General features: G+C 55.1%; 1 protein-coding gene and 1 long non-coding RNA gene across 6 annotated transcripts in view; both read right to left on the bottom strand.

The window, feature by feature from the left end:
• Nucleotides 1–21,588, bottom strand: part of OPCML (opioid binding protein/cell adhesion molecule like) — an 872,021-nt gene that overhangs the window by 118,617 nt on the left and 731,816 nt on the right. The window lies entirely within an intron of this gene.
• LOC116661169 lies at nt 1,469–20,827 on the bottom strand. Its single transcript, XR_004316946.1, has 3 exons — nt 20,817–20,827; nt 17,520–17,522; nt 1,469–1,549 (listed from the first exon to the last, which is right to left on the bottom strand). It is a non-coding gene; the product is annotated as an uncharacterized LOC116661169 (long non-coding RNA).

Raw genomic sequence — 21,588 nt, 5'->3', positions numbered from 1 at the left:
TTTAAAGCCCGCTGTGGCACGTGCCTCTAATTCAGCGTGCCCGTGAGAGAACACAGAAGCCCGGCTCCGGGCCTCTGTCCTGGGGGGCAGGGCTGGCTGTCATCTACCACTCACAGCCCAGAAGCTCTCCCTGCCCCAGACACCTCCTGACACACTCCCTTTTAACTCGCTTCCATGACAGACCCACACAAGACAAGGTTCCCAATGCAAAAGAACATGCCAACACCTCTGAGCTGGGAGGCAGCCAGCCAGCAGGCGCCCAGGACTGTTCCTGCATGAGTCCTTCAGCAAATCTCTGAAACTTCTCTCAAGCCCAACAGATCTGGAGTCTGGAAATCAGGGCTGCTTTCGCACTGCCTTACTCTGGGGGAGGGGGAGGGGGTCCGTGACGGAACATCGCTGATAAAAACATGATAACCGAGTCTCATTACAGCCAAAGACAAGTCTCATATTTTAGCATTTTTATTAAAGCTTTTTAAATTACTGAGTGTCTGGTGTGTTCAATGCCAGCCTAAGTGATTTATATTAGTCTATCCCTAGACACTCCATCTAATAAATAACTCGGCAATCTCCTAACCCATAAATATCCCCTGCCCCAGCAAAATGCAATTAAAGCACGTTAGGAAAAAAAAATGTGGCTCCCCCGTATCCCAGATGGCAGCGTCACTGGGCGCTCCCGGTGGAGTGATGCATGGCAGTTCCCGGGGGGCAGATCGCCTTTGCTCACCACTCACCCGCCAGCAGTTTACATTCCTGCTCCCTTCAGAAACGAAGCACATCCGAAACTATCTTGAGACGTTTGCCACGTCATCGCGATGCAGGCGCTTTATCACGAAAACCTTATTCCCGGCTACAAGTGCTCTGTGATATTTTGGACAGCTCAGGCTGAAAATACGGTGCAAAGCCTTTTCACGAAAGCAGTGGTGCCAAACATGTTCAAAGCACATCAAGTATCAAGGCAGCCGACTTTAGGTTGTCAGAGGGGCCCGAGTGACTAGCCCAGAAACTTCCGGTTAATGAGGTTCAGCCAGCGCGCCAGGGGAGAGGCGCGGATACTCACGACCCTGGCTTCACTCAGTGCGCTCAGCAGCAAGAGGAGACCTCTCTTCCTGAAGAAAACCTCTTCTCTGGGCTTCCCTGATCCTCCAGGGTGTGTGAAAGAGAAGAAACTGGGTCCCCACATTCTACTTGTGTAAACTGCTCTGCTCTGCCTTGCATTCAGCACGCCGGCACCAGGTAGCAGGGAGAAAAGGCTCCCAGCCAGACGCTTCTCATTATACTTGGGGACACTTACAGCAACAATTGACTTGAGCAGGAAAAGGTTGCCTCAGTCCAGGTCCTACAGGGATTCATCAGCTGCAGTCCCAGTGAGTCCATGGCACACTCAGGACGTGTTTGAGTCTTGCAGGCTTTAATTTGATGTGTCTTCTCATAATACTTCCAATCATGTTACTAAACACCGTCTAATATTTCCTCTTCAGGTTCTTTTCCAGTAGATGCTATTACAAGAAGTTGAATATAGTTCCCTGTGCTGTACAGGAGGTCCTTTCTGTGTATGCACTTTGTATGTGATAGTATGAGACACTGTCCACTTTTATTCACTTCACTTCCCACATACTGGTCGCATATGTACTGTTGAGGGAGGGGAGAATCCATCTTCTGTAATCGCACGGGAGCCTGTGACACCCCGTTCACACGTCTTTTGCTCCAGAGCATTCGACGAGGTATGTCAGGCAGCCGTGATGTCACTACCCTTGAACTTGATTTTAGAGCTCTGAAGTGGGGACATTTGGAAGGAACACCCCCCCCCCCACTGCTTCATTTATGGGGAAGAGGAGCAGTAAGGAGGCCTCACTCCCACGGCGTGGTGTCAGAGGGTCTGGGTCATGTGGTGAGGGCTTGGATGGAGAACGTTTATTTTTGCACAGAGAACGTCCTTCCCTTTGCTTGTACATGGGAGGTATGTCACAGCCAGACGCTCGGAGCTCCCCAGGATTCTGCAAACATAGTATCCCATTTTCAAAGGACTTAATGCAATCTTTTGAAATATTCATACATATTTACATGATTGAAACAACACCCTACTTTGAGGCACAGAGAAGTTTGACTCCCATCCTTACCCCTGCTCTCCGTGACCTCACAGCCCATAACCCGTCTCATTGTGTTTATCTATCTAGTGTTTACTGAGCATGAGAAGCAACAATATGTCATCATCACCCTTCCTAAGGCAGAAGGTGTCAGAATGCTCCGTATTTACAAAAGCATGCCTGGTGCATTTTCAGAGCCGCGTTGTATTCCTCTGTGTTCATGTGCTACAGTTTGTCTGACTGGTGTCCTATTCACAGATATGTGAGTTAAAATCTATTTCCATTTTCCACTATTACAAGGTGACTCAAAATACTGTGTGTGTGCGTGTGCGTGTGCGTGTGTGTGTGTGTTTTACCACACGCATGTGCACGTATGGGATGGAGCCCCAAGCAAGGAGTGGTTTAAAGTGAAGACACGGCCACGGCCGTGCTGGTCGCCGGCGGGTCTCCTCCCGCGGGCCTGGCCGTGGCGCACGTCCGCCGGCCCCCAGCCGCCTCCTCCGCGGCGTGCGGCGCGCCGCCCTGGGACTTGCCGCCAGCACGGTCAGTGAAGGCTGGTGTTGCTGTGTGCTTTGATTGCGTTTCTTGTTAACTGAAGTACAGTGGAGGCACAATGTGCGTTAGTTTCTGGTGTGCAGCACAGCGATTCAGTCACACACACAGTCTTCCTTCATATTCTTTGAGGACGGTTTGCATGGTTTTCTGTGAACCTCCCCTTCATGTCCTTCACCTGGGCTTGCTGGGAGTCTCTGTGTGTTTTTCTTTTTTTTTTTTATTTTTTAATAAATTATCTTTCTAAGCACGTCAGTCAGAGCTAATTCGCCGCGATGGTGGGAGCTGGGCCCCGGGAGGCGGGCGGCCTGCCTCGCTTCCCGCTGCCACGGCTTCCTGCTGTGTGGCTTCAGGGGGTTAGCAGCCCATTTGTGCCTCACTTTGTCTTTCCGTCTATAAAGCAGAGCCACGAGCCGTACCCAGCAGGCCGGAGCGCTGCAAGGGTTACCTGCGCAGTCGGCATCAAGTGCTTAGAACAGAGCTGGCTGGGTGGTCAGACGCCCCGGCCTCAGGGGCTGTTCATTCCAGCCCCCCCGAAGGAGTTCTCTGCTGCCTCGTGGACTGGACCCGTTGGCCTGCGCCACCACCAGGCAAAGGACGGCAGGGTGGTCCTGCCCACTCCCCCAGGCCACAGGGAGGGGAGAGGCCTGACCGGGGCCCAGACGCACTTGGTGAGAGTCAGTCTGACCGTTAGTCCCTGCAAGCACACACAGCTGTGGCCGACGCGCACGTCTCACAAGCCTGCGCGCCAAGCACACAGGCCGCTTAGATACGTGTCACAGGGACGTGTCAGGTTGGGGGGACACAGTGAGACGAGGAGGGAAGAGTCGCGCCTGCACCGGCTCAGCGGGGAGTGAGACCTCACTTTTCTCACTTGGAGCTAAAATTGGTAAAATTCCTTCTTCCTTCTTTGGAAAATGCAAGAGAAGAAAGACTAAAATGTGTCCAGGGGAGATGAGGTAATTACGGGCAGGGCCGGGCAGGGCCGGGCTGGCAAAGTGGATCAGGACACACAGGCATCTACCGGGTCCCTAACCACATTCGTCCGTCAGATAAGGGGTGGGGGGATCAGAGAGGAAGGGCCGGTGGGCATCTCTCAGGAGGGAAACGGGAGGGACCCCAGGCCTTGGTTTCAGGGATCTGGGGTGGCAGGCGGAGAAGATGGCTACTCCCAGAGAGTCTCAGCCAAGGCAGAGACGGGGAGTCTGGCGAGGCCAGCAGCTGGGTTCCCAGTGCAGCAGAGACGGCGTGCTGCCTCTGGAGGAAATGAGAGCCTCCCTACAAGTGTGACGGCACGGCCTCCATCACACTTGCTCTCTCAGGGAGATCAGTGCAGTGACGTTCCGTCCATTTTACTGGAATAGTTTTCTAATCCGTAAATTAGATCTCTCCTAATTTTGCCGAATCAGAATGTGGAAGCCCTCATGGAGAGAGCTTTCGGACACAGCCAGCAGCCCTAGTGACACAGGAAAAGTGAACGTGGGCGAGAGGAGGCCGTGCCCCAGGCCCAGGCGGAGCCCCTGGGACGCCCCCCGCCGAGTGTGGGTCCCGGGCTTCGCGCAGGAAAGAATTCAAGAACGAGCCACCGCTGAGTAAAGGCAGATGTGTTTAGAGAGAGGCACACTGCGTGGAGCGCAGGCTGTCTCAGAAGGCCGGAGAGAGGCCACGAGGTGTGGGCTGTTAGTTTCATGGGCCCGGTCACTCCGCATGCTAACAAGTGGGAAGGTTATTCCAGCTACTTCGGGGAAGGGGCTGGGGTTCCCAGGAATCCAGTCACCGCCCACCTTGTGACCCTTTATGGTCAGCTCGGAACTGCCCTGGCATCTGTGGGGGTGCTGTTTCCCATGCTCACATATTACGGTGAGCACAGAACGAAGCTCAAGGTCCACTGGAGGTCAAATCTCCCGCCATCTTGGGCCTCAAGGCCCATTGGGAGTTGAATTTTCCGCCACTTTGGTGTCAACTGCTGCGTTGTTTCTTGAATGGCTGTGCCCTGCCCCCTTCTTTCCTGTCTCACCAGTGGGGACCCCACGTTTAGACACTGGCATGGGAAGACCCTCCCTCCCTGGAGACGGTGCCCAGGGGCATGTACTGACGGAGGGGGAGGAGGCCCACAGGAGCCCTCCCACGATGGACGATTAACTTCCGATGGCTCTCGCTTCCCCGAGGCGTGTGAAAACGAGCGCTCGGACCCGGAACCTGCCGTGGCACTTCTCAAGGTGATGAAGGCTCGCTCTAGTTAGAGGCCATACCCCTGAGAGCGCCAGAAGCAGAGACGCAAGCATCTGGGGGGCTTCAGAGCAAAGACAGTGTCGAGAGAGAATCGGAAAGCTTGTCCGGCTCCCTCCCTCTGACTCTGGCCCAGACTGACCAGCCTGCCAAGCTGGCCGGGGTGGGTTTAGGGGCGGGGGGTGGGGGCCGAGGGCACATGAAATAAGGGGGAACTTAGAGAGAAGAGGGAGAGGAGGCGTGAAAGGAAATAGGGTGGAAGGAAAGGGAGTGTTTTGAAGAACTGTTCAGAGCTCAGAAACAGGAACCGGATTCCTACCCCCAGCACACACACATACACACACACACACGTGCACACACACCTGCTCTAAAAGCAAAGGAGACTGGAAGGCGCGGGCTCCCAGGCGCATGCTTAGGGCAGAGGTCCGCCACCTCCTCTCCAACACGCAGGGTTGTATACATTCATCTGCTCACTTTACCCCCGGATTCAGTGCCAGCTAAAAGCCAAATGGGGCAACAACAGTGTTAACAATCACAACCACGTGTGGAGCAGAGTGTTCACACAGGGAAGCAGCCAGGAACAGACTCTCCTCCGCCCGAGGCCCTTAAAACATCTTTGAAAAATCGAAAGATCTCAAGGGACCTCCTGGTTAAGGAGGAACACCTAATTCCCCAAGGACAAAGTAAAAGCTTTCAAGGCTTGAATGGTGTCCAATTAAAAGCTAAAATCACTTAGCAAGGTTTTAGCTTCATCCCTTATCTGTTTTCCAAAGTACGTCTTTAGCCATGCCATTTTTTGTTGTTGTTTTGTTTTGTTTTATCTCTCCTTCTTCAGCCTCAAACAGTGCCTGGTGTAACTGGAACAGAGACGTATTCAGCACTGTTCCTGGTTATACACAGACGGACAATATCAGCCCTCTCCCCTCGTGAGCTTGATAATAAATGTCACACACAGCGGGGGAGCTCACACAAACACAGACTCGTCTCGCAGACACAGAACGGCTCGCAGGGCAGGTAGGATGCGACCTGTCACTAGCCTGATCTATGGTGTCCGTGCCCAGAAATCCGGCCGCAGAGAGGGTGAGTCTAAGGGACGGGGCTGCGTGTTTCACCCACTGCTGCCCGAGGGGAGGCCTGCCCGACAGGCCGACCGCCCCGGCCAGCTCCTGCGGCAGAAATCATTTCTAGGAATGGGGGTGGGGCGTTGCACCAGAATGATGGGGCACCGTGAAACATGTGAACTGGGCAATGATGTCCCGACTGCATGAATCTGCCTCCTTCTAATTTAAATTCAGCTTCCCATTTAGACTTCGCGTAAGAAGAGAAAGGACTAAAGCAGAGAGTCCTTGGGCTGGGCGCATTGTGGGTGTGGCTCCTCTGCAAGTCGATAAACCGCCTTGAGAGCCTGACTGTGCGCCGGGTGGCGGGCGTTCTCAGTGCCCCACAGAACAAAGCTCCTGAGCCTTGAGAACCAAGAGGCGCACAGGGCGACCCAAGGAGCTGCTTTGTGCCCGGCGTGGCCGGTCGGATCTCAACTTGTCAGGGCCTGCTCTGAGTCGGGGTCCCCTCTGAGTCGGGGCCCCCTCTGAGTCGGGGTCCCCCTGAGTCTGGGCCCGTTGATCTGTCAGCAGTGAGGCATCAAGGTCCCCGGAGGGCTGGGAAAGCACAGGTGGCAGGGACCCCCCCAGTGTCTAGCCTGGCAGGTCTCAGCAGGAGTTCTGCAGGGCGTAGGTGTCCCTCCTACACAGGGAGATCCCTTGAGATCTCTTGAGTTTGTAAATACTTTAATACTTAATAGAGTGTTTCCCTTTTTAACAAGCCCCCAGGTGACACAGACGCCAAGGGTCTGGGGACCGCATTTTGGAGACCCGCAGTGTAGCCTTCTTCGGATTGGTTGGAAAGATGGTACGTGGGACCACTTCCCATCCATACGAGAGATTCCGCCTCTTTCAGAGGCGGGGGGACGGCTCCCCCCTCATGAAGCAGGCCCCTGCCTTGCTCTCCAACACGCCCTGCGTTTATCTGCAAGTCTGTAGCTAACAGCAACTGCAGTCACTTGACATTTTGTTCACAAAACAAGGAAAGGTTTCTTTTTTTAAGAAAAACAGCCTGAATACAGTACACAGTGTTATCACCCAACCCAGGTGTTCCGTTCTCTGGGAGGTCTGCAGGTAGGCGGCAGCTCCAGCTTACGGACGCGGCTCTGGTTCCTTGTGTCTAGAACATATGTGTCTCCCTCTTCTCCACTTGCAGAACTCCTACCCATCCTCTAAAACCTGTTTTCAGGTATCACTTCCTCCCTCAAGCCCTCCTGGGCCCTCTCCAACCAAAACGAATGAAGCACCGCCTTCCGCTTCCCTACCTGCGTCCCCTCCCCCGACGTGCTTCCCGCGACGGCCGGGACGCAGGGTCCTCGCCTGCGCGACAGTCCCAGTAGGTGGGAGGCACCCCCTCGCCTCCCTGACAGGGTGGTAACCGCTCAGGGCCGCTCTTCCTGATCCCTAGCTCTGAGCACAGCGTCCTCCCTTAACAGACGCGGTGACTGCTGGTCTGAACTGGACGGTGGCCACGGACTCATGCAGAAAATTAAGTTGGTGATTTAATAGGCTTGGCTATTTGCTTTTCCCTGAAGACATCCATTTACTCCTAAGTCACTGTGGACAAAAGATTAGAAGCAGGAAGTGGGAAGCCTGCTCTCAGCTGATGAATTGACAAGTGACACCCCCAGGGAGGGAGGCAGCGGACCCACCAGCAAAAAGAGCTCCAAATGTGGGGCCACTGGGGGCACATCTGGGTGGCATTTCTGGGAGGCAGAGAAACGTAATTAACTGCTGTTTAAAATATGATGATAAGCCAGCAAGACACGGTTAAATTATAAGGAAGATATTCTATTTCAAGACAGAGATGCTGACAATGCACTTTTAGCAAAGTACACAAAAATAGTTTAAAATTTAAAAGAAGGTTTAACGTTTAGCAAGGAAGTTTCGGCTGCTGAGCAGATCTGCTCATCTGGAACATCTCGGGCTCTGATGATGCAGAACGCAGGATGCACGCCTCCGCGCCTTCCCGGATGGGCCACGCTCTCTCGCCCCAAACTCCCTGCCAATCTGACTCCACAGATGAGCGGGCCTGCGGCAGAGCCGGGCCCCCGGGTTTGGGTTTGCACACAGAATGAGAATAGAAAGGTACTGAGTTGGAAGCCACCAGCCCGGCCTCCTCCCACCCTCCCCCTGGCCCTGCTCCCCCTCAGCCGGGCGGCGGGTGGGGGGGGGGCGCCCAAGGCCCTGGACAACTGGCCCGCGGAAGACCTGCGAGGGGCCTCTGAGGGAACGTTCTGCCCCGCGTCCATCAGACCAAGGGGGAGCAGGCTGTGCCCCGGAAATGATGCTGGTCAGCGGGGGGAGGACCGCTGGCCGCCCCAGCTCTGACCGACACGTTATCAGCCGAATCTGCTGGTTCCTTGGTTCCAGGTCTGAGGGCCGTTCCACAGACGTCCAACTGTGTTTATAAAACTTCGTCTCGTTTCAGTTTGGGCAAAACTCTAGGCCAAAGCTACTGACTCTGTCATTGGTTCTCACTTCACCCCAAAGGCATCAGACCCTGGCTCCAGCCTGGTACCTAGCCCTCAACTCAAAACCATGTCAAGTCAAAGACTCTGAGGATGAGAACGGATGCCGGAGTGGAGAGCAAGTACACCACTTCCAATCAGGTCTTCTGACGGAGGGGCTGGGGACCAGCTCAGCCCTGAGCGCCACGGCGCACCCACAACCAGCGGCTGCCCTGGCCGAGCTGAGCTGAGGACAAGGGCGCCGCCAGGTCCACCGTCACCAGCCCGAGGACGCCAGCCGCCCGGGAGCGCCCTCGTCCGGGGTCTTCAGGCTCACCCTGAGCTTTGTGATCCACTAAGTCCTGAGTATTCCGAGCCTCAGAGCCGGGGTCCGCTAAGAAGAACCCTGCCGTCTCTCTTCAAGCGTTTCTGTCACTCAGTCACAGGGTTTATCTTTGGTTGTAAACGATTTCCACTAAAAATAAATACAAATTAAACAGGGGAGGAGGCACGGCCTAACGTATGCTTTTCTTGCCTCAGCCTCTGCAGCTCAGACAGCCCTGCTGTTGAGACTCCTCTGTTTATTTGCGACTTGTCCGTGAACCTACTTGGAAAGCACCTGATGGGACCTCTATTCCTGACATGGACCCTTCGGTCTGGCAGACACTCTGATGAGTCCCTAAGCGCCAACGGCTCCAAGAAAGAACGGAAGGAACGCTGACTGGTCGAGACACGTGTGACCCGGCTGAGAGGCCAGGGGTGAGCCCCGGAGCTAGGACGGCAGGTGATGCTGGATGCGTCAGTGAGAGAAAGAATGCAACTTGCTGGTCGGGGGGACCGAGCCAACATGTGGTACGTTAGGTCTATCTTGAGAGGTGGTCTGATTTCTAGAAAGGCTTGTAAAGTCTCATGGATGGTCAACCCGCGAGTCTGAAGCAGGGAGGGGAGGGCGAGGAGCACACAGCTCTGAAGGGAAGACTGGGAGGGACCTGCCCCTTCAACCATCTTGGTCCTTGTTCGTCGGGATTCCCGGCCCATGTGCCATCCGTCCGAACGAGGGACGGTCTCTGGTCTTCGTTGCATCAGCTCTGTACCTGCCGTGTGTGCGTCTGCACGACGCCAGCTGTTGTGAGGTGAGATAAGCAAAAGAGGGTCTCCTTTCAAAGAGACTATAAGGAACTTTAAATGACTATACAAAATAGTCCTTGTTTTAATAAAAAAAAAAATAGTTACCCGCAGGAAAGGCACCAGAACACACACATTCTAGAACGGGCTAAGATCCTTCACAAGGAACACAGGCTCTCAGCTGAGTTTTCTCCTGGGACTGCAGCCCTACTCAGCGTTCTTCAAAAGCATCAAAAGAGGATCATTTGGGCCTTTGCTTCAACTTGTGGAATCATGAAATTTTCGAGCAAAAGGAGACACTGGAAATCTCCTAGGTCCAATGTCCTCAGCTCACAAAGGGGGACACTGGGGGCCCAGGCGAGGACGTGTGTCTGTCTTAGTCCATCCCAGCTGCTGCAACACAGTACCACCCACTGGGTGGCTTGCAGACAACAGGCATGTAGTTCTCACGTTCAGGGGCTGGGTGTGTGTGGGCAGGAGGCCAGCACGGCGGGGCCAGGGCTTCTTCCCGGCCTCAGACGCTCGCTGGGGCCACACGTGGTGGGAAGGGCTGAGCGCTCCGGGGTCCCCCGCGTAAGAGCAGTGGACTCATCATGAGGACCCCGCCAGCATGGCTGAGCCAGCCCCCACAGCCTCCTGCTCCAGCGCCGCCAGCTCTGGGTTAGGAGCTCAGCGTGTGAGTGGGGGGTCAGCATGGAGCCGCGAGCAGCGCCCGGGGTCACACAGACAGCGCGGTGCGTGCAATCTCCTGTCTTTCACCAGCTTCTGAGCCAAATCCACCTGGGGAGGCAGAGGGCAGGGCTGCTCCGCCAGCTCCTGCTGGGAAAACGGAGCAACGCCCACAAACAGCACGCTCCCACGGGCACGGAGACGAAGCTGGGGGCCCGCCCGCCCGCCCTGCTTCCACCCCGCCCTCAGCGGCCCATCGCTCAGGGTCACCTCTGTGACAGCGTCTCCGTGTACCCGGCTCCTCTCAGAGCTGCGCTCAGAGGAGCTCCCCGCACAAAGCGGGGCGGGAAGGCAGTGTGATGGGGGTGAGAGCGATGGGGGTGGGCCCGGACTCCACCCCGACCCGGCCTTTCACCCACTCGGGCCCCGCGAGGAGGGCGCTCCGACTCCTCACGAAGCCGTGGCCATCAGGCCTCCGCGATCCCCTGGCTGAGAACGAGCTCCCCGTTTTGTGCGTGAATTCATTTTAAGCAAAAGGTCATTAAAACGGAATCCTGTTCCTCTTCCGCTAGAATCAGCGTCTGAGACAAGAACGGAGACGAAAGAACACTCCCCCCTTTTTATGGTCTTACTACGAACAGCTGTGGCTGTCAGCGCGGCGCCCGGGGAAGGCGCCGGGCGAGCTCCCGGGGAGCCAGCAGCCATCCCTGGGCCCCGCGCCGGGGCCGCGGCCCCTCAGCCGTGACAGGGAAGCTGACGCGCGCCCTTAGAAGTGAGCTGGCGAGGCGTCTACGTAAACTAACAGAGGCTCGGCGCTGGGAACTCCTGGCTTCCTGTGGCCCCCTCTTCACTTGTGGGCAGAAAGAGAAAGGCCCCCTCTGTCCCTGTGAAGAGTCACCCAGGGCAGAGGACGGTTTCTCTGGCCGCCAAGCTCCTTGCTCAGAGGAGGGCGTGCTCGGCACCACGTGGCGTCGACGGTGGCTCTTGGTGGCTGAGCAACCCCTATGCCAACCCACAGCCTTTATCAAAAATCCAGCTCCCAGTGCAACCCTGCAAGAAAGCCCTCCTCATCAGCCTCCCCTGACTCGTGGCTCGCCCCGCCACCTCCACGCGCCGGGCCAGGCACGGCGGTCACAGAGACACACGGCCTTCGGTTCCCGCGGCAGATTCTTCCTCAGGAGCGACCGTGAGAGGCATCGATGGGAAGGGTGGGTGTGACGTGTCCCTGGGGGACCAGGAGGACTTCCCAGGGGAGGGGACAGCGTGGCTTTTTTGAACAAATTTGTCCATAAATAGTTTGAATTCATTACTTTAAAATAGCCACTCTTCCGGCTTTTTTTTAAGTCCTTCTACTGGGTGGAACAAATGACACAAAAGGAAAGCGCACACACACGCACGCACGCACGCGTGTGGAGTATGACTTAGTCCGCGATGCGCAGGGCGTGCAGGCCGAGGACGGAGCTCTCCTGCCGCCGTCTCCCCTCCCGATGCGTTTTGCTCTTCCTCGAGTTTCCTCGTCCAGGCCACAGATGCAAACCATCTTTATCTTCTCATACCCAACGTAAATCCCTCCCTTGTCAGTGAAAACTTTTGTGATACTTCTGGCCCATATGTACATGCCTCGTTTATTTATTATTATTTTATTATTATTATTATTTTATTAATTTAGTAGTCATTAAGTCAGTGACTTCAACAACAAAAAAAACCACATAAAATTGACCTCAGTGAGAGACAAGTGTGTTTCCACGAATCAACCTGTTCACGTCTCATATTACGTCTTTCTGGAGAGTAACTCCCCCTCTCACAGGTTACCCGTGGAAGCAGCTAAGGATGGAAAAAAGCCAACCCCAGCGACCGCTCTGCGCCACAAGGAACAGGTGCCCTGCCTTCAGATTCCTAATCCGTCGCCCATGATCCTGGCTGATGGCTCCCCACTTGTGACTGTCCTGTCTCTTCAACCGGAACCTTGATTTCGGTGCGGCCGGCACCAGTAAGGACGGCCCGTTAGACTCCATGTTACCCTACTCAGGCCCCCCGTCTCCCACCCCAGGGCCTCGCTCGTGGCCGACCACACGTAAATGCTCAATGAGTGTTTCCAAGTCGGTTTCAATCAGTGATTCATACGATAATGGTTCCCATATACCCACTTTAGGAGGCAGGAGAGAGATGAGAACCCAACTGACATGGGAAAGGAGAGAGGGGAAGAGAGAAAAAGGGACAAAGAAGAAAGAAGTGAGGCGGAAAGAGGAGGCAGAGGGAAGAAGACAAAAGGGAGGGAGGAGAGACGCACCCGGTCTCCCAGATCCACCTCAGGCCCTCAGAGGAAGCAGGTCTGCAGAGAACCGAGGCGAGGGCTATGAGGTTATGGGTAATAATTGATGTTTTCGTGGGGCAAAGGGGGAAGGAGGGGTTGAGGATGAAAGAAGTCAGGAGGGAGACGGGAAAGTTTTCAGGGTCACAAGATACATTTATCAGAAGCTTTTAAAGAAGTGTTTAAGAGCAGCTAAGCTGTTGCTATGGAAATAGGTAAGAGCTAATCCATTATCTGCAACCTCTGGATGCCACCAGCTTGCCGCTGGGGGGCATTCTGCATTTTATTATTATTTCTTTTTCCTTTCTCTCCTCTAATTTTTTTACCCTATCTGAACACATCACTGGAATGATGAGGAACAGATTAATAAAAGCTGGAGGAATGGGAGTTTGACTCCCTTAGAGATTATATTAACACACGAGGGACCTTCACCCCATGTGTCAACTCGCAAAGAGAGAGATTATTTCAAGAAGATAAGACGGAAAGAAAACAACATGTGAACACCTGCAGGGATAAATGTCTCGTTCCTCCCGGAGCCACTCACATCCGTGGCTGCAGCTCTTAAGTTTTGGCTAAAACCCACAGAAGGCAGCGCTCGCCGCCTGGTTTCAGCCCAGACTGTGACCCTCGAGCCATTTAAGAGGCTTCGAAGCTTCAGGGAAGAATCAGCAGAAGCCATTTTACAAGGATCCCCCATTTCACATAAAAGCGGTGATTTAGCTATCGGCCAACGCTGAAGCACATTTATGTAAAGCTGGTGTCATTCCCCACAAATGTGCACGTCCGAAATATAGGTTTTAATCAACGGGTGCTTCATATGTGCATATTTGTGGAAACGCTAAAAATGTTAATAATACCGATGATTGCGCCCCGGCCCCCCGCCCACACAGCCCCGCCTCGGCACCGCTTCCGAGGTGATGGAGCTTCCTCCCGGGACTCGGGGTCGGTGCTGTGAGTCTGCACGGGCCACCTTCAGAACTCGGTCCTCCTCCTCCATTTGCCTAAAAGGTGTTGGCCTCACAGTTGCAGCAGACTCTCAGCAGAATCTTGTGCCCCTTTCCACCCAGCCCAGTACCCAATCGCTCACTCGTGCCCCGAACCCCGGGCGTCCATTCTGTCTTGTCCCGACTTCTTAACTCCAACAGCCAACAGGTCCCTGCGTCCCGCAGTACTCACCAGTCTACAGCGATTTCTAGTTCTCCTTCCCTCCTCATCGCCACTTCCGAGATCTTAGCTGGGGCTCCTACCCTTTCTTATCTGACCTACTTCGACCCCTCCTAGCTGGGGGCGTGGAGATGCCGCTACTCCATCCCCCACGGTGCGGAGGACGCCGTACTTCCAAAACGCAGCCAGACCGCTGGGCTTGGCTTCCGGGACTCTGTCCCTGAGACCCCCTGAGAGGGCGAGGCTGCGCCCCCGGGGGCCGCTGCAGAGGCGCCAGCGGCGCGGCTCCCGCACCTGCCTGGGCTAGGAGCGTGTGCTCATCGCACTGGGTCTGTGTTCCTTGAGGGCCGGAGTTGTGTCCTGTCCACGGGTGCCCGCAGGACAGGGGCTGTGCCCGGGGAGACAGGGGCTGCCAAGATGCTCGCGGACGGCCGGGACTGGGGATTCGCCGCCTCACTGCGCTGCTGGAAGCCATCCTACAGCTTGTGCGCCAGGGCGCTGCAGAAGTCATTCAAGGCAGCGCCATAAAATGGATTCATGCCTTTCGCAGTCAGTCCTGTGAATTTAAATTCTGAGTCATGAGCTCACTTAGAAAGAGATATAACCACTGAACACCACGTGTAGCTCAGTGACCAAGACAGCCTGGGTGCGCAGGGCCGTGGGCGGCCAAGTCAACGTCCTGAGGCTAAAATAGAAAACAAATCATGGCCCATCTTGCGGCAGGTTTCCCTTTGCAGTTGGAACTACTGGGCTGTGGAGCTCCGGGCCTAGTGCTCGCACAGCCACTGTCCACGGCAACTATTTGACACAAACGGACTTTTGGAAGGGTCACGTTTGGCTCGGACAAAGCTGAAGGCTCCCAGGGTTAAAGAGAATTCTCGGAGGAGTTGTAGTAAATACCCTTTCCCCCAGGCAAGCGTGTACCGAAAGCAGGGGCTGGACAGAGTCAGAGACGGGTGTGTCTGGGTTACAACGTGGGCTCCTGCTTCAGCACAGACGACTAGCGCCTGGAAGGAGGGCCTGGCCACAAGGGTCCCTCTCAGTTAAAGCATCAAAGCAACAGAAAGAGATGCTTTCAGGCCACAGCCCGTCATTACTTACAGCTTCAAGAGAAATGATGGAGTAAGGAAGCAGGGACAGCGTGATACTTTGTGAAGCACTGTTTGGAGACGAGGACTCTCAGCAAAAAAGACAGGCCAATATGGAAAAAAAAAAAATCCTAGGGCGCGCCCAGGGGAGCAGTTTTGTAGGGGCTTGGTGACAAGAGAGTGGATCGCGACATTTGTGTGACTACGAGGGAGTGTGTAGGCCAAACTGAAGACCTGTCTTTCCTTATAGTCCAGAACGACTGACGGCAGGCTCTGGTTGGAACGGGAAAGTGGAACTGGACTTGATGGTAAAGACCAGAGCTGCGTGCCCACACACATCCAGTCCGCAGGTAACTCCCAGGACTGCCTTGCCCGTCCACTAGCCCGGGGCGCCTGAGGACCTAATCAGGGCGAGACAATGAGGCGCTGGGAAGAGGGAAACTGGTCCACGAAGCAGAAGCTTTTGATCTGGATGAGTCCTGGCCGGAAGTGACCCCCGCGGGGAGCGACGTCTGGGAGACCTTTTGGTCGGGGCTCGCATTTCATCACAGGGCTGAGAATCTGTCTCCGTCTGAGCAAATTTAAACAAACTGGTTAACAGACACTACATTCAGGGGCTGGCAAAGCGCAGACGCCATCGGGAAGAGCCTCCGGCTGGAACAGCTTCACGCACGTGGTGAGCTGAGCACGTGAGTAGCAGGCCAGGTCACGGCGGCGGCAGCTCTAGGACCTCCCTGCTGCGTCTCATGCGTCCGCGGAACGTGCCTCATGGCAAACAGACCTCCTTTGGTTGAGAAGAGCCAACGTTCTTTTTTTTTTTGATTCCCTAGGATCATTGCCTACACTTACCCCTTTGAGGGTCATGTCCCTCTGAGACACATGTTACTACCCCGGGCCTAGAGATGAGGATTACGAGCTGGTCAGAGCAGAGTCAGGATCTGAAGACGGCAGTCTGACCTCAAGGCGTGCACCCATTAACGCCCGGCCGTGCTGTGGGGCAGCGCCACGCCGGGATACTTTGATTTAAAGAACCCACCTTAGGTTCGTCAATTCGTAGCAGCAAGTGAGAACGAGGAGAGGAAGGGCGAGACGGAGGGTGTCTGTGTGAGAGAGTGTTTGGGGAGGGGCCGCACCCTCTGGGCCAGCTTCTGGCCTTTTCAAAATTGATCTTCTCTTTGAAAGAAACTGCTTAATGGGGCAGGGGTCTTACCCTGGAGGGACGGAAATGCTGCGGGATAGTCAGGCGCGGTGGCTGCCCATTGTGGGAGTCCCAGATGCCACCGAGGCGTTCACTTTAAAATGGCTAATTCCATGTTATGCAAATACCACCTCAGTACATTTTTTTTAATTCCCCTTCTCCAAAGTCCTTCCATAATTAAACTCACTTGATTGCGGTGTTTTATTTTCAGTGCCCACGTAGCCCTTCTGTAGGCAATCTGCAGAGGACATCTTCACAAGTTTATTTTAAATCACTGAAGTACTATTGTCAGCCTTTGCATTGTGATAAAGCCCCTCTGTTGTGCAGTCTCTAAATGGGTGCAAACTTGGTTTTTTTTGGTGCAGGATTCACCTCCAAAATGCTGATGCCACCGAACGGGAGACATGCCTCGGGTGGGTGAGCTGAGATGACCTCGCCGTCATCAACTCCCACCAGCTAAGGAGGGAGATTTACAGCCCGGGATTGTCGAGGAACATCAATCTACTGATTCATGTGACGGATGAGGAAACCGAGGCTAAGAGACATGAGGCTACTTGGCCAAAGTCCCACAGGACGTCGGCGACAGTCCAGGTAGCTGGAGCCAGGTCTCCCAATGGATCCCACCTGGGCAAGCTCGACCGGACTGTGCTGGTGGCCCTGGCTCCTATCTTTAGCCAACAGAGTCTCCAAGAGCCAAGACGCCCTCCGTCTCTGCTTCGACCTTGACCCTGAGTGAAACGAGTCTCCTGTAAGACACAGCCCTGCTGCCTCGCCACCTGCAGGCCCGCCGGGAGGCCCTGGGTTTGCTGTGGTGTCGCCTTCTCAGGGCGGGTGGTTCGCAGGCTGCCTCCCAGGCTGTCTGCTCCTCTGCGTGGAGAGATCTTTGCTTCCTTCTGAATCTCTGCACAGTGTGTTCTATGCAGGAAGGGCTCAGAAAATATGGTTCACCGGCCGACTGGTGGAGGCTACCGTTTCGGGAGCACAGCGGGAACTGATGGCACCGAGGAAGCAATCCCACTGTGCCCCCCAAGGTTCTCCAGTGAGTGTGACAGGCACTGAGAAAGCTGGCTCGCCCTGTGATGTGATGTGATGTGAAGGAATTCATTTGCACTCCTCCTAAGGGACTCTTCCCCCCATGTGCATGCATTTACACATTATGTGCTCCATGGTGTTAGAAAGAAAAAAAAGGCAGAGATTCTGGTGTCATGGCTGTGTGTCACGTGCACGGTCAAACACACTAAGAAAGCTGAGGAGGTTTCCTGGTCCTGAGGAAAAGCCAGCGGGCTGGAGCCGGCAAAACACATACAAGTCAGAGACAAAAGCCTAGAGGTGTAGCCCTGACCCTTCCAGCCGCGGCCGACCGGGTCCCGAGCACAAGGCTCAGTGCTGCAGGGCCGTCTCTCCCTCCGCGGAAAGGAAACGATGGTGGGAAGCGCCGTGATGGACCCCAGTGAGAAGACGGAGTGGAAGGGCTCTGAGAGCTGTGAAAACCATTCTGTGCACCTCGCACATAACAAGCTGCGAACTGCACACACCGGAGCGCCGCGACCCACTGAACCTGCACCGTCAAAAGGCAGAAGCAGCAGGTGCCACTTAGAACGTCCAGAAAGTAGACTGCTCTGCCCCTGGAGACCCCTGCAGCCTGTCTCCTTCCTCACTCCCCAGATCCTACTGTGGCCAAGCTCCCTTTCTCTCACGTGGTCAGTGTCTCCAAAGCAAACGAGCTCACGCTCAGCTTCCCCACGCTGGCCGGTGCCCTTGACGCGCGCCCTGAAGACCCGCTGGTGACTTCACGGCTAGTCCCACACGTGGACCACGATCTGACTGCACGCCGCTCTTGAATGTGAACTCAGGACTCAAGTCCACTCGCTCCCATCCCCCAGCTCGACCTTCTCCCAGCCGTTAGCTCTCCCAGGCCCCCGCTCGCCTTCCAGGGGCTCACAGGAACCACCATCCCCGCGCCCGTGCAGACCCTCACCCGGGCGCTAATCCTGGCCGCTGACGACTGCACGACAGGAATCCCGGTGCCCCAGCCACCCCGAGGCTGTGACTGGCGTTTCCCAGCTGTGTGAGACGCTCTCCTGGCCTTTAACTCCTCGGGCATCTGGAACACCAGGGCGCCTCCCGCTTTGACTACTTCTGCTGCTCTGCCCGGGCGGGCTTGACTGCTGTTACCTGCTTAACCGTTTCCTGTGGACGTCAAGTCTTGAATGTTTACAAAGCCCGGTGCGAGCTATCGCAGGGAGCAGTCATCTGGGAGGGAGAAAGGCAGGGATGTGTGTGAATCATTTGGAGCAATGGACTAAAAAGCTTTTCTTTTTCTTTGTTTAATCCTTTGCTGAAGAAACGTGGGTCCCAGTTCAGACAACAGCTCGGTTAGTGTATAATGAAGGAGACGAGGGCTAACACTGGGGTTTGAAATCCGAATTGGTTTGTCTTTGTGAGTGTAGACAGCATAGACCAGAAAGGGGTCTGAACCCTTTTCAGTCATGACTTCCATCCCCTCTGTGTAGCTCTTTTTATAGGTGTTTTGCCCCAAATCACCCCAATAGCACACCGAGAGAAGCAGACAGCTGGAAGATGCTACCTGTTAATAGACTGACACGCTGGGTTAAAATGTTTTCGGATCATCACAGAGACTGAAGACAGGCCCTTTGGAAACATGTGGACTGTCTCTAATGAGTTATTCAATTTAAGTCAGCAATTTTTGTGGAGGGAGCGCTTTGCTCCAGACGTGGTGATCACGCTGGGCAGAGACCACGGTGGGAAAGACCACAGAGGCTCACGAGCCGCCAGGGCGCGACGTCGCGCTGCGATGCTGTGGACTGCCTGCGAGGTGTCCTGATGGAGCGTTTACACGGGGCCACGGAGGCTCAGCAGGAGGAAAACCCAGCCAGTCTCGGGATGTCAAAGGAATGTCTCCTGGAAGGGAAGCCAGGTCTAAGTGGAATGTGAAAATCAGCAGTCACCACAGGAGGGAACCGGGTGGGTGACGGGGGACACTGAACAGGGCCAGCGTCCCAGGTGCAGAGACCAGCATGTGCTGAGCTCAGAGGGAGGGGAGAGGCCGGTGAGCAGGGCAGTTGTGTCCAATGAGGCTTCGTGCCTGGGGTGGTAAGTGACTGCTCGAGCAAGTTTAAGCAAAGAGCAGAACTTCTAAGCAAGGCTAGAGGTTGGTGTCGTAGATTCCAAGGGCAGGAGCAGACGCCTCAGGGATCCAGGAAGCCCTCCTTCTCACCATCTCTCGCCTCTGCTTCTCACCCCATCCCTCCTCTCTCTCGTGATTAAAAACGCTTTTACAGCTCCCCAGCTCACATGGTGAAAAGTCATCACTGCCGACAGCCACCGTTAAAAACAGCTCCGATTTCAAGTGCTTTGAGGAAAAGAGGTCGCTGCCTTAACCCAGGGCGGGCGGTACCTACGGTCCATAAGTCTAGGACAGACGGGGAGGGTTCTGGCGCACAGACACGGCCTCCCGCTGGGACCCGGGCACGCGGGCCGGCGTGGGGCCGGCCAGGCAGGCGGGGGCGGGAGGGGCTTTGCTGCAAAGTGGGAAACACTGTGAGTGAGAGGCCACCAGGGGGGCCTTCCGCCACAGGGAGCGTCAGGTTGTCAGCTGTGGCTGTGATTTGTATCCTGGAGCTTATTGCACTACTAGAGGGGAGGCCGGGTCAGAAAAGCACTGAAAATTTGGTTAAGTGAACGTATATTTCTCCCCCAGGGTAAGGAGAAACCGTTCCAGGCACGGAGGGAGTCAGGCAGTGTCTGCATTTATTCTGAAGCTGGACGCAGGGGCAGGTGACGCCCGGCGTGCTCTTTGGCAGGATCGCTCTTGCTGTGGCTCACAGGATGGGTCAGAGGCGGCTACAAAGCTCTGGCCTGAGCTGACTGGGTGGGAAGTAAGTCGTGGGCCGCGGAGCCGCACACGCAATGCAAGCCGTTTGCCTCCGGCCGCGCCCGCGTGGCCCACAGCGGCTGTGCGGGCCGAGGGCAGCGGGATCGGGCCGCGCGGGGCGGGTGAGCCGGCGGCCAGCACGGCACACGGAAGGGGGCCCGGGCGGAAGAAGGGAGGGCGACTTCACTTCCACCGTCCTCGTCTCTCTGCTCCTCTGTCTCTTTTGTTTTGATTAGTCAAAGGGGAAACAATAAAGGCTTTTCTATTCAAAACCGAAATGCAGCGCAGAGCTATGCAAACGCCGAGAGGCACAGACCGACAGAGAGTCTAAGGGTGACGGCTTTAATCAAGTGACTTCAGTGCCACGGACTATCCTAGGGACAGAGCCAGCGGCGTGCACAAAGTCCCGTGAGCGAGGCTGTTTATCCCCGTGGCATTCATAGAAGGAACAAACAAACAAAAACTTAGAAGCAACCCGTATTTTCGATGCTTGGGCGTGGTGAAGTGAGTCATCTCCAGAAGACAGGGTAAGACAGAACACAGCTTCACTGGGCTGAACAGCAGAATTTACGCCCTTCACAGAAGCTCCGCCTACGACCTGATTTGTGAACAGGGCCTTTGCCTGCATAGCGCTACTGGATCCCAGTGACCTGGTGGCCTGATTAACAAAGGGAAACTCAGACACAGTAGACACACTCAGTGGAAAGGCGGCCAAGTGCAGACAGAGCAGAGGCTGGAGGGACGCAGCTGTGAGACGCAGCACGCCCAGGGTCGCCAGACACCGCCAGACAAAGGGGCAAGGAAGGCTCCTCCCCTAGCGCCTTCAGGACACCTAGGCTGGAGACTTCCAGACTCCAGAACCGGGAGCAAATACGTGTCTGTTGTTTTAAGCCACACAGTTGGTGGTGATTTTTCATGTCAGTCCTAGCGAAGTAATAGTGGAGCCATTACAATTAATTTTATTAAAAAAAATAGCAAAACAAAAATTACACGTTAATTGAAAAAAAAAGTTTACAGATTTTTCATCCACGGCAGCATGAATAAAGATGCCTGATAAGATACTGGAAATATTGTTAATGTTAAGAAATAAATAATACATGGAAAAATAGAAGAAAAACATCATGGGAGCAATGATAGGAAACACCCAGATTAGGGGATGGATTCTGCCCCCTGGGACAGAGGGCGGATGGGCGAGCACTCTCACAGGACTGGGCGGTGGTCGTGCCCACATTTTCTCAGAGGCTAGAACCGGGTCCCTGCAGGAAGCTGACGGCAGGGACTTCGCTCTCGTCCCTGAGCTGGAAGGAGCCAGAAAATCCACATGAGACCCAGAACCGGACCTCCGTGTGTGCGGGGCGACCCACAGGGGTGACCCCCGTCCCACACGCAGGACCCGGAGGGCAGTGCAGCTCAGAGCCAGGAGGGGCGTGGAGAGGGGAAGCAGAGACCCTCACAAGAGGCGCTAGAGGAAGATGAGCAAATTAGGACACCGTGGAGATGATCAGAAGGGAACAGAACAATAGACTGAAAACGCAAAGGAAAGTGAGAAGGCTGAACCGTGTCCTCCCCAAATTCACAAGTTTGAGTCCTGATCCCCCAGGGCCTCAGAATGTGATTGCGTTTGGAGATAAGGAATGTACTGCGGTCATTAAGGCACCGAGGACTGATCGGGGTGGGCCGGAATCCAGTATCACTGGTGTCCTTACCAGGAGAAGTCAGAGCA

Source organism: Camelus ferus, chromosome 33 (assembly GCF_009834535.1).
Source record: "Camelus ferus isolate YT-003-E chromosome 33, BCGSAC_Cfer_1.0, whole genome shotgun sequence".
In the NCBI taxonomy this organism is placed as follows: Eukaryota; Metazoa; Chordata; class Mammalia; order Artiodactyla; family Camelidae; genus Camelus; species Camelus ferus.
This window is presented reverse-complemented; position numbering and strand designations above follow the sequence as displayed.